This window comes from Bactrocera oleae, chromosome 2 (genome assembly GCF_042242935.1).
Source record: "Bactrocera oleae isolate idBacOlea1 chromosome 2, idBacOlea1, whole genome shotgun sequence".
NCBI classification, from domain to species: Eukaryota; Metazoa; Arthropoda; class Insecta; order Diptera; family Tephritidae; genus Bactrocera; species Bactrocera oleae.
The window spans coordinates 21,193,064-21,208,082 of record NC_091536.1 but is presented as its reverse complement, the minus strand read 5'-3'; the positions used below and the strand labels follow the sequence as shown (position 1 = coordinate 21,208,082).

Sequence of the window (15,019 nt, the reverse complement as noted above, 5' to 3'; positions counted from 1 at the left end):
GAAGTCAAGAGCTTGTTAATTGCATGCCACAATGGTATCTGTTTATGCAGCAGCACGAAAATTCGGTTGTTGCCGTGGAGTGGTTGATTACCTCGATCACTGATCAATCAGTGCTACTTGACGATGCGGCATTCAGCTTGTGGTTAATCATTTCTGGCATTGAAATTGAAAACTAAATAAACTCATATACAATTACATTTAAATTATAAAGTAATCACAAGTGAAACAAAAATAATCAGTGAGGATCACACGAATCCAGTTGGATTAACTGGAATTTGGCCGCAAATAAGTAAAGAAGGCATTGCAATGAAAGCGAAAATCACGAAAGTGAAAACTCGAAAAGGAAATGAGTCGAGAGTTTTCGAAATAAAGCTTAAACAAACTTTTTCGAATAACGGTAGTTTCAACATACATATGTTTCCATCTAGTTCAAGTCATTGCTGATTTTTCGATTCCCTTTGAATCTGAAGTTTTGCTTTTACACACAGCCCGCTCAACAGCTGATCTCCAGCCGTTTTTGTTTTGCTCAAATAGAGATTTCGCCTCAATTATTTTTACCGAGCAAAGTATTTGCACAAAAGTGGCCGACATCGTCGCTCTATTCGACAAAAAATCGCCGTACGCTTGTTGTAATTGCGGTAAAGTAAACTTCTGCCTTGGGTAAGACTGAATATAAGTACATAGCTTCTAAATGTGAAAATTTCTAAATGGCAACTAAAACTATGAGTTATCGATAACGATAAGTTCTAAATTCTAAATTTTCTCAAAACGTGTAGATTTTGTCTCAGCCACAAGTAAAAAGAAAAAATTTAGAACAATTGCGTGTGACCTAAAGTCTGTATGTCAGAAACAAAACTAGGTTAGGTCAAAACTTGTAATCGACTGCCGATAGCACTTAATCAATTGACAATTTCTCGTCAAGCCCGCAAAAATAATGAGTGATTTCAGACATATTACGTATTAAAGTCAATTAAAATATTGTATGTTATCAAAAAAAATGATTGACTTTTGCCATTTTGATGTTTTGAAAAATTATTCCACTCTCCACATTTTTAATGTATAATTGTGTAAGCCTACATTGAAAAGCAATAAAATGGTTTATGACTTGGGACTATAAAAATTTGTAAGACTCGGGAACTGAATAAAATAAAAATATATATGCTATGTATGTATGTTATTTAAATTATGGATGACCAAGGCTTAGACGACTAACTTTTACGACATAAAAATATAGTAAAAAAGTTTTTGTTTTCTCATTTTCTGACAATAACTTTAATCTTTATTTAGGTTTTTGTTAAACTATATACAACAGCACATACATAATACATCTATACATATGTAAGTAAGTAGATAGTAGACACATATGCCCTGAAAGGCCTACATACTTCCAAATTTTCGCCGATGGCATGCCAAGCGAGCGTGAAATGCCGGCCGTCAAAGCTTGCTGGCTGCCATAAATTGAAATGCAATAACTATTGCGAAATATCTACATAACATACTATGTATATGTATATGTATGTGTAGGTATATAGTAGCTACATGTGTGCGCACGGAAATGCTGTGCATTTTGTTATTTTTAAATGCCGCCGTGAGAGTGAACAACTACTGTGATAACACTAACAACCGATTATACCTAATGTTGATGAACTCTACAACTCACTACAGTAAATAAACAACACACATGAGAAAAAATTTATAAATAAAAAATGTTTATACAAAACCACAGCTATTTGTATCTATTATGTAATTTAGGGCCACCAAATTAAGAACTGTCACCAAGACAATTTCGCCGGTATTACCTTACCACAGACAATTGGTAAAACAAAAGCATCAAAGAAAAAGTGCGGATACTGAGCTGATCCAAAAAATAAAACAAAACTTTCAAATCCATATGTGTATGAGTATTACTAAGTATGCAAGATTTATTTTTAAATATTTCTTAGTCATTCATTTTTGGATTGATGAGTTAATTTGTTGTGCAGGTACTTTTGAAAGTTTTCATAAACAAATCGGAAAGAAAAATCACAAACAATTTATCCTTAGCTCCGTTACGTAAGCAGCAGAACAGCGCCTAGGCATCTAGGGCACTTCCCACTCTACGCATATACATTCATACCGCTGTGTTTATGTGCGAGTGTTTGTGTATTTTCTCTTTGCCGCACACTTTCTTAGCGCTTGTCTGTTGCACAATTCCTTGGCGTTTACTTACCCACCTAATGTCCATCAAACGCAAATCCCTTACTCATTAAACGTATAATTATCAGGCATACCACATGTTTACCCAAATGTGGGCTGGTAAAACCAATAAAACGCAGAGAAATACAATCACAAGCGAAACGGCGAAAACTTGCTCCTGTATGTACTCTAATTAATTTTGTTTCTTTTTTCGCTGACTCGCAAGCATTTAGTTAAACAAAAAATTATCTTTATTGTTGGCGCTCTCTATCTGATACTGATAAAAAAAAAATCATTAGAATTCTAGATTGGACTTGTTTGTCGAGAAAGTGCCGCTGTGAGTAAGAGCTCCCCTATTATCATAGTTTAAATTCTTTGTGCTTCGTGTTTGGAATCCAGAAAACTATGATAGCGAGTTTGTTGCTAAACCAATTAGCCATCAGTGGTCTTGGAAGTCTTAAGAGAAATTTAAAATTTGAATATTGCAGCACCTATTGAAGGCCTGATATAAAGTTGCACTATGTGAAGTCGCAACACATGCTGGATATGATCTTTCAAATTTTCTTATGCTTTATTACGTCTTAAGAGCCGATTAGCTTTTATAACTAGAATTCTAGAGAGCAACTAATAGGACATTATTGATTTAAAGATTGAATTTGCTTGAACCGGTTTTTTCACCAAACACTGGTTCATATCTTCAAATAAAAAAATGAACTTTGAACGAAATACATAGTATATATTTAAGACACAAACTTCCTAAGGCGAATACTTATGTGTAAATTTGTAAGCAAGTATCAGTATTTTTTGATTTTTTGAAAATACTCCATGGATTCCTGATTCCTCCATGCAAAACTGAGGTATACACAGACAGACGAACATGGCTAAATCGACTCAACTCATCATGGTTATCATTTATATATAAGTACATTTATTTTATAAGGTCTCCGACGTTTCTTCTTCACTTCTGTGTGTTACGAAATCCTCTTCAGGGTAATATAAAAGAGCATATAACCAGGTCGGATGCAATTAAAGTTTCATCCGTTATTAGTTCGATTTTCCCAATATTGCTTTACTAAGAGTTTGTTTTGAAGGTGAAAACCCAATTATTTGAACGTGCTTGCAGTCATGATCATACGAACATTCGGTGGAATGTAACGATCATTGTGGCGTCACTCACAGAGCACACGCCTGTCATCCTCCACTAAAAACGTTATCGTACTTGATTAGAGCGTGTGAATGCGCGTAAAAATATAAATATATTTCTATATAACTGTATTAGTACTTGTGAAGTCGCATCGACTTGAGTTTGCATTTTGTGAAATTCCGGAATTAAAAGTATACGCTGACAAGTGACAAACATGCACTTAACTAGTGGAAATAGTGGAAAAACTGCTGTCAATTGACTTGTGAACACGATGTGCTTACAAATGTATATATGTGCGTGTGTGTGTGTATGTGAATGTTTGCTGGTTGCAAAAATATAGTGCCAGGCGAATGTCTGTCCGCCTTTTTATTTGATCTGCTAGATATATCTACGTACGAGTACATACATACTTATGTATTGGTGTCTGTTGTTACGCTTTCGTAAGCACTTTTGTATTACGTTGACAACACACGCTGGTGCCTACGTGACTGCTAACACTGAGCGCCAGAATGAACGTGAACTTAATTGGTGCAAAAACCACAAAATAACAACAATAAAATACAGCCTTTACAATTTGCAGAACAATATGCAAATGTGATATACACCTAATTCTGTTTTTACACGGTAGATTGGTTCCAGAAAAAATCGTGCAAAAAACCGTGCTAAAAAAGACATAGATCGATCGTTCCCTTGAATTGTGTGCCATTGATATTAACGTTTGAAGTTTGACTATTTTAAAGCATTTTGTTTTTTTCTTATGAACTTTATAACTCTATGAAAAAAAATCATTTTAAATTGCAAAGCTCATAGCCTTTTAGGAAAGTTTCAAGCAATTGCAGCGAAAAAAGTCTTTCGGTTTGTTTTTTACCCACCCTAATGCACGCATACATACTTACACTCCTTCATATGCGTTTATGCGAACCTGTTATGTGATCTCATTTATAACTGCTCGTCCGCGCATCGATAACATTCAGAAACTACAAGATAAAAGTGCAAAAACGATTGTGATTTACAAGTTTTAATACACTTATGTATTTATACTCTTGCCAGATGTTGCTACAGAGTATAATAGTTTTGTTCACCTAACGGTTGTTTGTATCACCAAAACTAATCGAGATAGATATAGGGTTATATATTATACCTATATAAATGAGATGAGTTGAATTCCTATTTTATCTGTTGGTCCGTCCGTCCGTTCATCTGCGATTCAAGCGATAACTTGAGTAAAAATTGAGATATCGTAACGAAACTTGGTACACGTGTTTATTGGCAAAAAGTGAGAACGAGTTCCTAGATGGGCGTAATCGTACCACTGCCTCGCCCACAAAACGCTGTTAAAGGAAAACATATAAAGTGCTATAACTAAGCTCCACAATAAGGTACAAAACTGGTATTTGGTACAACGAATTTCATTATCAAAGGGCATCTAAAATGTTTTAAAAGTGGGCGTGACTCCACCCTCTAATAAATTGCATGTACATATTTCCTAAGCCATGTTTGATGCAAATCTTTTTAGTATATCTACCTACCCGGTGAAAACGGGTAAATTTGAATTTTATCCCCGCCCACTCACCATATAACGGGTTTGTTAAAAACAACTAAAAGTTCGAGAAATCTTATAGAGACATAAACGACATAAAATTTTACACCCGAGATAATACTAAAGAGCTTTATTGGGTTAAATTTGAAAGATGGGCGTGGCACCGCCCACATTTAAGTGAAACCCGATATCTCGGGACCTACTCGACCGATATCAACCGATTTTAGTACATAGAACTATTTGGACATTCTTGTATTTCAGTGCGAAAATAGGTGAAATCGAACTACAATCACGCGAACTTCTCATATAACACAATTTTAAATTCCATCTAATTCTTTCACTTTTAACAAATCAGGAACCAATCATTGTTTCCGAATAAAATTTTGCACGAATAGTGCTTTTGAGTTGTGCCACTTTTTGACCAAAAATTGTCCAAACCGGAACAAAACTATTCAAGCCCCCAGATACCGAATATGTAGACGCCAGTTCCTGTTACAAACTTTTTACCTAAAATATCGGCCAAACATACAAGTTACCACAGTACTACCTTGAGTAACGTGACAACTATTACTGCCTAAATATTAGGCATACACACACGACTATGCCGGAATGCTTATATAAACTCATTTAAGAGGCTCGACCGTAATTTTTAGCGTTTTCTTTGCTTGTGTATTACATTCGCGGTAAGAAAGCTTTCTAACTTGTATGTGCATATAACGGTCTAGTTGTATTTATGTATATACATACATTTATGCTTACGTAGAATAAATAAGAATGTATAAGCAGATATATATATATATATATATATATATATCGGTCGTTCTCTTTGCTAGAACAATTACAATAAAAATCAGTACAAATTTCATCTCTTTTAAGTAAATATGTATTATAATTGATTGAAATCGCTCAAAACTATAGTAATTAGATTGTATAACTGTATAATTTATATAGTTTTATTAGGTATTTGATCATTAACAAAATTCATTGCTCATTTAATAGTTCTTGATTTTACGTCTTATAAGAATTGTTTCAAACTTTTACTTGATATTTTGCAAAAATACGCAACAGAAAATCTAAATTCTGCTAATTTGATGTTTTTGAAATAATAACGGGTAATTTAATAAATGTATGGTAATTTAACATATATATAATAAATATTATACAATAGCTTTTCAATAGCAAAAGCAAATTATTAAGTCTGCCTGATAACGGTAATTTTTAAATCATCATAAGTTTGCTGATTCAGAAATGTTAAATATGTTAAAGTCAGCAATTCGCTACGCTAGCGCTTCTAAAGTTTTATTTTTACACTCTAACGTCACTGTTTTCCAGTTTGTAACGCATTCAGCACATCCTTACTTATTATTACGCGCTTAATGTATGTGTTTAAGTTTCTTTAAATTTCGCTTATGCCAAAATTTATGATTCCACCGACTATTAAAAAAAAAAAATTGCATAATTTTGTACTACTTTAGTGTTGTTTTTGGCAAAATAGATTTTAATAAGAGTACAAATAAATACGTGTGTATATATGTTTGTTTGCAAGTGAGAATGTGTGGGTGTATGCAAAAAAATATTTTTTCTCTCACTTGTAGATATGATTAGCAGTTATTGAACCCGAAACTAACAAAACTAACTGTTAGTTAATCACATGTGTTTGGATGTATAAGCACACATACATAGCTCTTAATAATAAATGCAAAACAACAAATTGTGTTCATTTTGCCATATGTCATGTGAAGTAGCTCAACAAATAAGCGGCAATCGCTCTATTATGCGAGCACAGTGAGCGCGAATTGGCAAAACTATGGAAAAAAGGGGGATGGCGCACACAAACAAAAGGGAAATATGACAAGCAAATATTTACCAAAACCGTTTTGTTATTGTTTTTGTTTTTAGTCAGGTGCCGTTTTACGGCCGCAACACACGTCAATTGCTAAGGTACCCCTCTTCGTTGGCTGTTAGCCAACATTAAAAACTGGACGAAATGGATGTGATAAGCGTACAAAAAGTCCAAATCGCAAAATATTTAAGCGGACACATACCATACATACTATACTACATACGACATACAAGGTATTAGATTTAATTTTTCCACATTTTTTAGAGCGTCTATATCTCTATATCTCTCACTTTTGATTATTTTGATGTAAGACAAGGCTTGACAAGTGCTGATCAGAAAGCGCTAATAAAATAAAAAAATAGCAAAGTATCTTATAAATACAGTTTAATAGGTATACTGCTTGTAATTTGTTTTTGTTTTTGGTTTTTTTTTTCCTCACTAGTTTTAATTTAACCCACTTCATTTTTAACCCATCTTCCGCTTATATTTCCACTTCAAGTTTTACATTCTACTGTTTCCATGCAAAAAAAATGCATTTTGCGCTTTTGTTTTGATTCCATTTGCATTTTTTTCCCACAACTGTGCTACCGTATTCGAATTTTTTGTATGTATGTGTGTATGTAAGCATTGTCGCATGCCAACCATATCAAGCAAGCCAGACAAACAGTCAGTTAGCCAAGCCTTCAAGCTCCAGACTAGCTTTTGTAGTTCGTCGGACGCGCGCGCTCAAGAATCTAAGTCACTCGGTAACTGTGCGAAATATTGGATTTTCGCAAATTTACTCTGTCCTCTCGTACGTATGTATGTACATACTTGTATATACGTACATGCATAGATTTGTAACTCGAAATGTGTCTGAGTTTGTCACTGGGTTGTTTGTTTTAATTCATTGTTGTTGGGACTTTTTGTGTGACTTTTGTATTATTGTAGAGGTTATTGGCGTGCCGGCATCGAGAGCGAAAGTACATTTTGCTTGTTTGTATGTGTGTAAATACACACATGCACGCATACATGTTTAAGTTCTTTACGTGTATCAGTTGTGTTGGTTGTGTTGCTGGTGTCAAATGCAACATTGTAAGTGAGGCTTATTTAATTGGCTTGAAGCAGAAGAGGAGTGGAAGTTTTAATTGTCATCAATATATTAAAGACATCGGCGCCTAAGACTATTGCAAATGATAAGTTATCGCTCGCTACAAACCTTTGGCAGCTTATCGGTATTCCGTGAGCGAGCTTTTTTTTAATTTTTGGATTTATAGGATTATAATGAATTTTTAATGTCTACTAAATATGACAGAAATGCGCACCTTAAAGCCTAAGTGTTTTCGGCAAATCGCTGTTACTTTCTTGAGCTTTTAAGGTAAATAATATTTTGAAAGATTTTTGAGATAGCAAGTAATAGATTTCATTGACTGAAGTAGTAAGTATTGCCGTGCCGTACGTGCGATAACTAAGACAGAAAAGTAATTGTTATACAATTAAAATTTTTTTCTAGCTTTGGCAGCTGCAAACTGAACAATAAATTCATCGAAATTTATATTTTGGGCCGTCATGAAAAATTTCAGTGCAATCATAAGTTTTGGAAGAGATTCTGTAGAATCCCATTCCACAATTAACTTTAAAAAATGTAGAGACACCCAATCGGTAACCGTATACATAGAGCTGAGCTAGTGCTAGTGGAGTAATCTCCGAAATAGAAATTTTTGTGCTAGAGATTTATTTTTGAGAGACCGGGAGGGTGTCACCCCAAAAAAGGTGACACCCGATGTGGCCCTCCCCGCCGTCCCCCCACTTTGCTACGCCACTGAATTGACGACAAGTGTAAACTGCAGCAGAATTATTGGCTCCAATAGTACTGGCAAAACGTTAAAGTGGATCAAAAATAGGCCTACGTTATATATTTTTCGGAACAAATACTTGCGTTATGATCCCAAAAATAAGTACATAAAATGCACCAAATTGTCATAATATAAATTTTAAATTGATTGTACGGCTTTACATAATAATTTTATTATTTATTTATATATGAGATATTAACTTTTTTGCCTTCATAAAAAACTAACTTTTACTTTCGCAGCGGACACAAAAAACCATAGCGCCAAGCATGTAATTTGCTACTTTTTTCAGTTGCATAACTCCTGCACTAGATAGTTTGCCGCAAACATCTCTGCATACACACACACACACTAATATACTTACATGTATGCACATCCGCCACTGCATGTCTACCTACTTAGCCGCCTATCCAAATCTTAAATTATCAGCAGCAATCTTCTGCGCGCCTATTTGTAGGAGTATTTGTATGTATGCGACTTCTCGCCCGGCTACAACTCCCCACTTGCGGCGCAAAGATAACAAAGCACGACAGTACGAGAAAGAAAAAAATCACATGAAACTAAAAAAAATAAAAAAATAAACTTAAAAAGCCCAAAAAATCAAGAAAATTAAACAAAAAAAAATTAAAAAATGCCAAAGCCACATGAAAATCGCTTAAATGTGAAAATTCATTCATACACCCATTTGCTCACTCACTCACCGAGGGCGCGCATATCTAGTACATTTGTAGTTATGTTCGTATGTATGTATGTATGTTATCGCGCACACATTTGCATTATGTAATTGAGCAGGAAAAAGAGACAAATGACAAGTGAAATCTACTAGAATATAAATTGTGATTTAGTAAAAAATTACATAAATAATACAATAATTTGCTGCCACGAACGAGATAACGGAGCAAAAGTATAACACAACAACAAATGTGCTATATGCTTTTACATGTATAACAATGTCACGCATGTACATACGTTTTCAGATGTGTGCGTTCCTTATACGTACAACAAGCTAAATTGCGTAAAGTGTATAGAAATGATATAGAAAAAAAATATGTATATATATGAATTATATAGAAAATATGCGCTTACCTTTTTTCCTTTCGCCAGTGAAATTTGCCGCTCGTGGTACGCCGGTGGTTAATATTTCTTGACTTTAGTTGACTTTTATTTGCACTCGTCTGGCCAGAAAAAGCTAATATTGCTTTTTTGTATATATATTTTTTTTTTAAATTTTTTTTTCGAAAAAAATTCAGCCAATCTTCGCAAATGATTATACAATTGCACAAAACACTGCGGCTAGCAGACACTTGGGCCGAATCTTTCGAATTTTCACATTTTCACAAAAACGCTTAACGCGTGACAGTTTTGCTCGCATCGCGTTGGCTACTTTTATTTTACACATAAATAGCAAATATTAATTCCGCTTGTTGTTGTCGCTTGCACTTTGCTTTTCCTTTTACTTTCGAGTTGTGCACTTTCATATTATTTATGCACGTTTTAATTTTTCGTTTGCTCTCTTAAACAACATATAGCATAACATTTAGCATTTATTTAACACAAATATTTATGTTGGTTAGGAATTTCTAAGTTAAAATTTTTTAATGGAAAAAAATTGTGAAATTCACTTTGGAACACTAATTTTCTTTTTAGCACAGAAAAAATTTTCGTTTTACACATTATTTTTTTTTGTTAATATATATTTTGAAAATTTTCAGCTATATTTTTTCGAATTTTTGAGTCGGCAAGAGTTATCGCGTTACACGTCTGCATTAAAAGTTCGTCGCCTACGCGCAACTCGCACTTGAAACATTGCACACATCAGTTGCTTCACTGCTCGTAAGCTTGGTACAGCCTCTCTTGGGCGGCATGGCGCGCTTGACCCGAACGCACTGTCCAGCTAGCTGCGCTCCGTTAGCTTTTGAACTGCGTGCGCGCGCGTTTTCCGTTTTCCACTAGAGCCGCGTGTCTGCGCCGCTTAGGCAATTGTCGCCGAATAAAGCTGTAAAATGTTGGCTTTAACAACAAAAACAAAAATAGAATCGCGTATTCACTGCAGCATGCCAGCACCAACACACAGTTGCAAATTGCATTATATTTCAATAAAAAATTAACTTCTTAAACACCATTTATTCACTCTTTTTTTTTTAGTAATTTATTGCTACTGGCAATTTTTTGTTGTTACTATTGGCTCTGATTTAGCTTTCGACTTTGACTTGTACAATTGCAATTTGAATTTGCTTGTGTCACTTGTCGGCCTCTTGAACGCTTCGTCTGCTGCTGCTACTGTTCGCACCCCGTTTGTGAAACGCACCGTACCGCTTGGAACGCGTCGGCATACTAATGAGTTATCAGACGGCAAGCTGCTCCGATGCGGCAAACCACAAACACACACTCACACACGCAGCCGCTTCACGTTCCACGCTCAGCGCTTAGCAATTGCTCCACATATACACAACGTCGTCGTCCCACCACCAGCACCATTGGCAGCGCCATCACTTCTCACACTTTGGGGCGCACAATGTTGGCAGTTTAGCAGTTTAGTGGGTTGCTTGCTGCTTGCTGGTGATTTGTCAATGTGTGCGTGCCTTTACGCACCACCACGCCGCTCGCTCACTCTCGACGCGTGATTCGTTGTCGCTCGCCTTTTTTTCGGCTTCTTGGCTAATGCACGAGCGCGCGCGTCCGCCGCATGCTTTGAGCTGGTGGATGGTTGCCTAGCCGGCTATGTTGCTCGGCCACTGCTAGTGGGTTGTAAGAGTTCGTCCGCCTGTTCGTTCAAGTAAATTTCGGCTGTTTGCCGGTGAGCTGAGCAATTTTGTATTATGTTTTGATTTTGTTTGTCGTTGGCTAAGCTTGTCGAGTGGGTTACTTGGGTGGGGGATGTATGCGTCGAATTTGTTGTAAAAGATGTTAATTTTTTGTGCGGCTGCTGTTGCTCGTGCGTATGTAGGTGCGCGCGCGCGCGTGTGTGTGTGAGTGTAGGTGAATTGTGTGTGCTGCGCGGCAATTGTTACACATTTCAATTGTTGTTGCTGCAATTTTATGCTCGTAGGGTGCACGTATGCACTATATGACGCTGAACTATGCAATTTCGCGTCGTTGACGCTTTGTTTTTACACAAGCAGTTTCATTTGCCTTTTTACTGTATTTTTTCTTATTTTATTTATATTTTTCATTTTATCCCAACATAACAAAATGCCACACATACATCTTAATAGGCACATACGTACAATAGATAACCCAGCAACGTGTCTTCACCTCTTTCGAATTCGCTGCTTACCTACCTATCCACCCGCTACTTGACTCGCCGCCGCGCGCGGTTACATACATATATATGTATAATACTAATTCCTCAACACTTTAGTATATGTACATAGGTGTAGATTTGTAAATATGCTCAAAGATGTGTGCATACGTGAATACGCGCTCATGCATATATGTATGTATGTATATGGAAATGTGTGTGTTTGGCTGTTGCTACTGGCGGATTTCACTAGAATGTAGTAATGTATCTTGTCAGCTTTTGTTTGTCTGTATTTCGTCACTTCGCTCTTTATTTAATTTAAAATTTTATTTGTTAATTTGTTGTTGCTGCAACACTTCTTACGAATTGTATCATCTCACAGCGCGCACTGGCTTAGTTTCATATGTTAAATTGAAAGCGTTTTTGTTTTTGCCTACGTTTTCTTCTTTCATTTTTGTACTTTGCTTGTTGTTTTTGCTTTGGTATTTGTTAGGTGCTAGCTTTTTCGTATATATTCTGTACTTGAAGTCTTTAATCTTCAAATTCTTTACTTTGTTATGTCTGCATTAAGCTTTTAAGAGTGGATATGTAGTTTCTGTTCTCTAGAGTATCTTATTATAGAATTTTATTTATTTTTAAATGCAGAAAAAGAATTATTTTAACGAAGTTAGTCAATTAAGTTGAACGCTTCTTTTTTATTAGCAAATATTTTAAAATATATTGCTTTTTTAAAATATATAAAAAGAAATCTTTTTTGAAATATTGCTGCCGTTATGATTTTAATATATTTCAAAAATAATTAAACGCTACATTTATCGCAATGCTACCAAATACAAATTTTATTAAACAAAATTTTTTTTTTTAATTTTTTCGAAAAATTTTACATTATGTTTCTTTTTATTATTTAATTTGCATATAACATAAATTGTTATAATTAAAATTTTGTATTTTTATAAACTATTTTTCAGAAACTCAACTCGAAGCTGTTTAATTACAATGAAAAATAAAATATAAAAAAGTTTGATTTATTGAATAATTTTGAACTTAATTAATTTTTTTTATATTATAGATTAATTAATAATATTTCAACCCTTTTATAACGTTTAAATGCAATTTTTCGCTTTTATATAACGCTCAATCCCACCAATTAACATTTTTTAACATAAATAATACAATATATATTTTTTTGATTTGCTGATTTATTTTGTTTAATTGGTTTGCAAAATTTCGTTTCGGCAATTTCGATCTTGAGGATGCACTACGTCCTGGAAGCCTTGTTGAAGTCAATGTGGATAAAATAAAGTCGTGGGTCAATGCAAATCGTCGAATAGAAACTCGAGAGTTTGCTGAAAGATTAAATTTGTCTAATGCGACTGTTCACTTTTCACAAAAAAAAATCGTGTTCAAATTGCAGAAAAAAAAACCAAAACTATTTAGTGAACAATCCAATATATAAATTTATAACACTCATAGCCACATAAGTCATTTTTAAATGTTTAATCATTTTTTTTTTATTAAAATAAAAATTTTAAGAGAACTTTTTAATTTCTATTCAAACGCAAAAAATTATTTGGTTTCAATTTTTTTCCCAGCAAACTGAATTTTATTTCAAAAAAATTATTAGATATTTTAAAACCGATAAATGTAAGAAATACCATTAAATGAAATTTCACATTTCAACGCAAACAAGTTGGCCAAAATAAATTCTTTAAAATTGGCTTTATCATTATGTAGACTTAAAAAAATAGGTTTTATATTTAAGTTAAAAAAAAAAAATTTTTTATACTTATTAAGATTTTCACAAAATAAAGGAAATTTCTTTCTGTTATTTTTCCAAAATTTTAATTTTATCTTTAAAAAATAAAATTACTTTACTAATTTTAATTACAACTTTATCGAAAACACTTATTTTTCAAGAACATTCAAGACGAAGTTTGAGTCCTAACAGTGATTGTGATTGTGTTTTATAGAACCGAAGCTTTCATTTTCTATACACAAATTAATATTTTTATGCTATTAATTTAGTTTAGTCAAAGTTAAAGTTTTCTGAAAAAGAAAAAAATAGTTCACTAATTTTTAGTTGAATATTTATTTTAAAATATTTTTCCAGTTTGTAATTATATTTTTCATTAATGATTAATTTATTGAGAAGGCTAACAATATTTTTGTTTTATTTATGATCAGTCCACTATTTCCACAAATTTGCTCAAATAATAATTATTTGGCATCAATAATAATTCGTAGATTGAAAGTCGCTTATTATGCTAGCTCAGCAATTGTTTCAGTTTTATTATTATTATTTTTTTGAATCGAAGAATGACCAGCAAAAAACATCACTCCATGAAATGAAATCCTTTTTTAATCACAACAGCCAAAAGCACACTTTACGCAAATAATAAACAAACAAAAAATAAAATAAATGATATTAATGCAGTTACTTCAATTAAAAAAAAAAAAAAAACACCCAACACTTTCGCTAGTTAGAACATAGCTTTCTGCAAATGCAGAGGAACATAAGCGTCGAAGCACTTTACCTCTTGCCCATAATTAGAAAATTCGCATAACACACATTTGCACACTTGAAATAACGTATAAATTCGCTGCAATTGACTCATTAACGATTAACATTTCAATTCAGTACATAGCACTGCAAACGCTTTTATTTCACACAATTCTGCAACAATTCACTGTGTTTTCACAATTTCATATAATTTTTACATTTTTCGTAGCGTTGCTGTACGTAATTTCAACACCAGAATTCATATAATTCATACACCGATGGACTCGCGCATATCCGCTAAGCGTTGTCATTCGAATGCGTGCTCTACAGCGACTGAACGGCTCCCCAATTTGATGCCTGAACGCAGTCGATCGCAACGTCGGCAGCAATAGCAGCAACAGCAGCAGCAGCCGATGACACAATGCACATGGCCGGCTAGCAGTCAACTGTCAACCAAGCGAATGCATTTCTGTGCGACGCATTCGTGGCATGTTAAATAACAGTGAGACGAGTGCACTTTACAGCGCCCTGTAAATGTAAAAGTATAAACACTCTCTGCTCACCTTGCAGCAGATGAAGGTACTGGCTGTAAACTCTATTCTGCTGTGTGCTACAGCAATTATTTTACAGACGCCTAGTTTGAAATTAATCAAGATTTTGGAGAAAAAATTTGCTTTCACAAATTATTTTTAGTCGCAGAAAATTAACCAAACTTCCTTATATTCTCAATATGCTTTTCTCTAA

At 34.1% G+C, this 15,019-nt stretch overlaps 1 protein-coding gene across 4 annotated transcripts in view; it reads right to left on the bottom strand.

The window, feature by feature from the left end:
* Window positions 1-14,705, bottom strand: part of bnl (fibroblast growth factor branchless) — a 162,320-nt gene extending 147,615 nt beyond the window's left edge. For 2 of the 4 annotated variants that reach the window (XM_070111448.1, XM_036377517.2), the window contains exon 1: window positions 9,621-12,382. The gene's annotated coding sequence lies outside the window, so the exon portion shown is untranslated. Of the gene's footprint in view, window positions 1-9,620; window positions 12,384-14,493 lie in introns of those variants that run through there. The other 2 variants (XM_070111443.1, XM_036377518.2) reach the window with 2 other exon arrangements.
* Window positions 14,706-15,019: the final 314 nt, after the last annotated feature.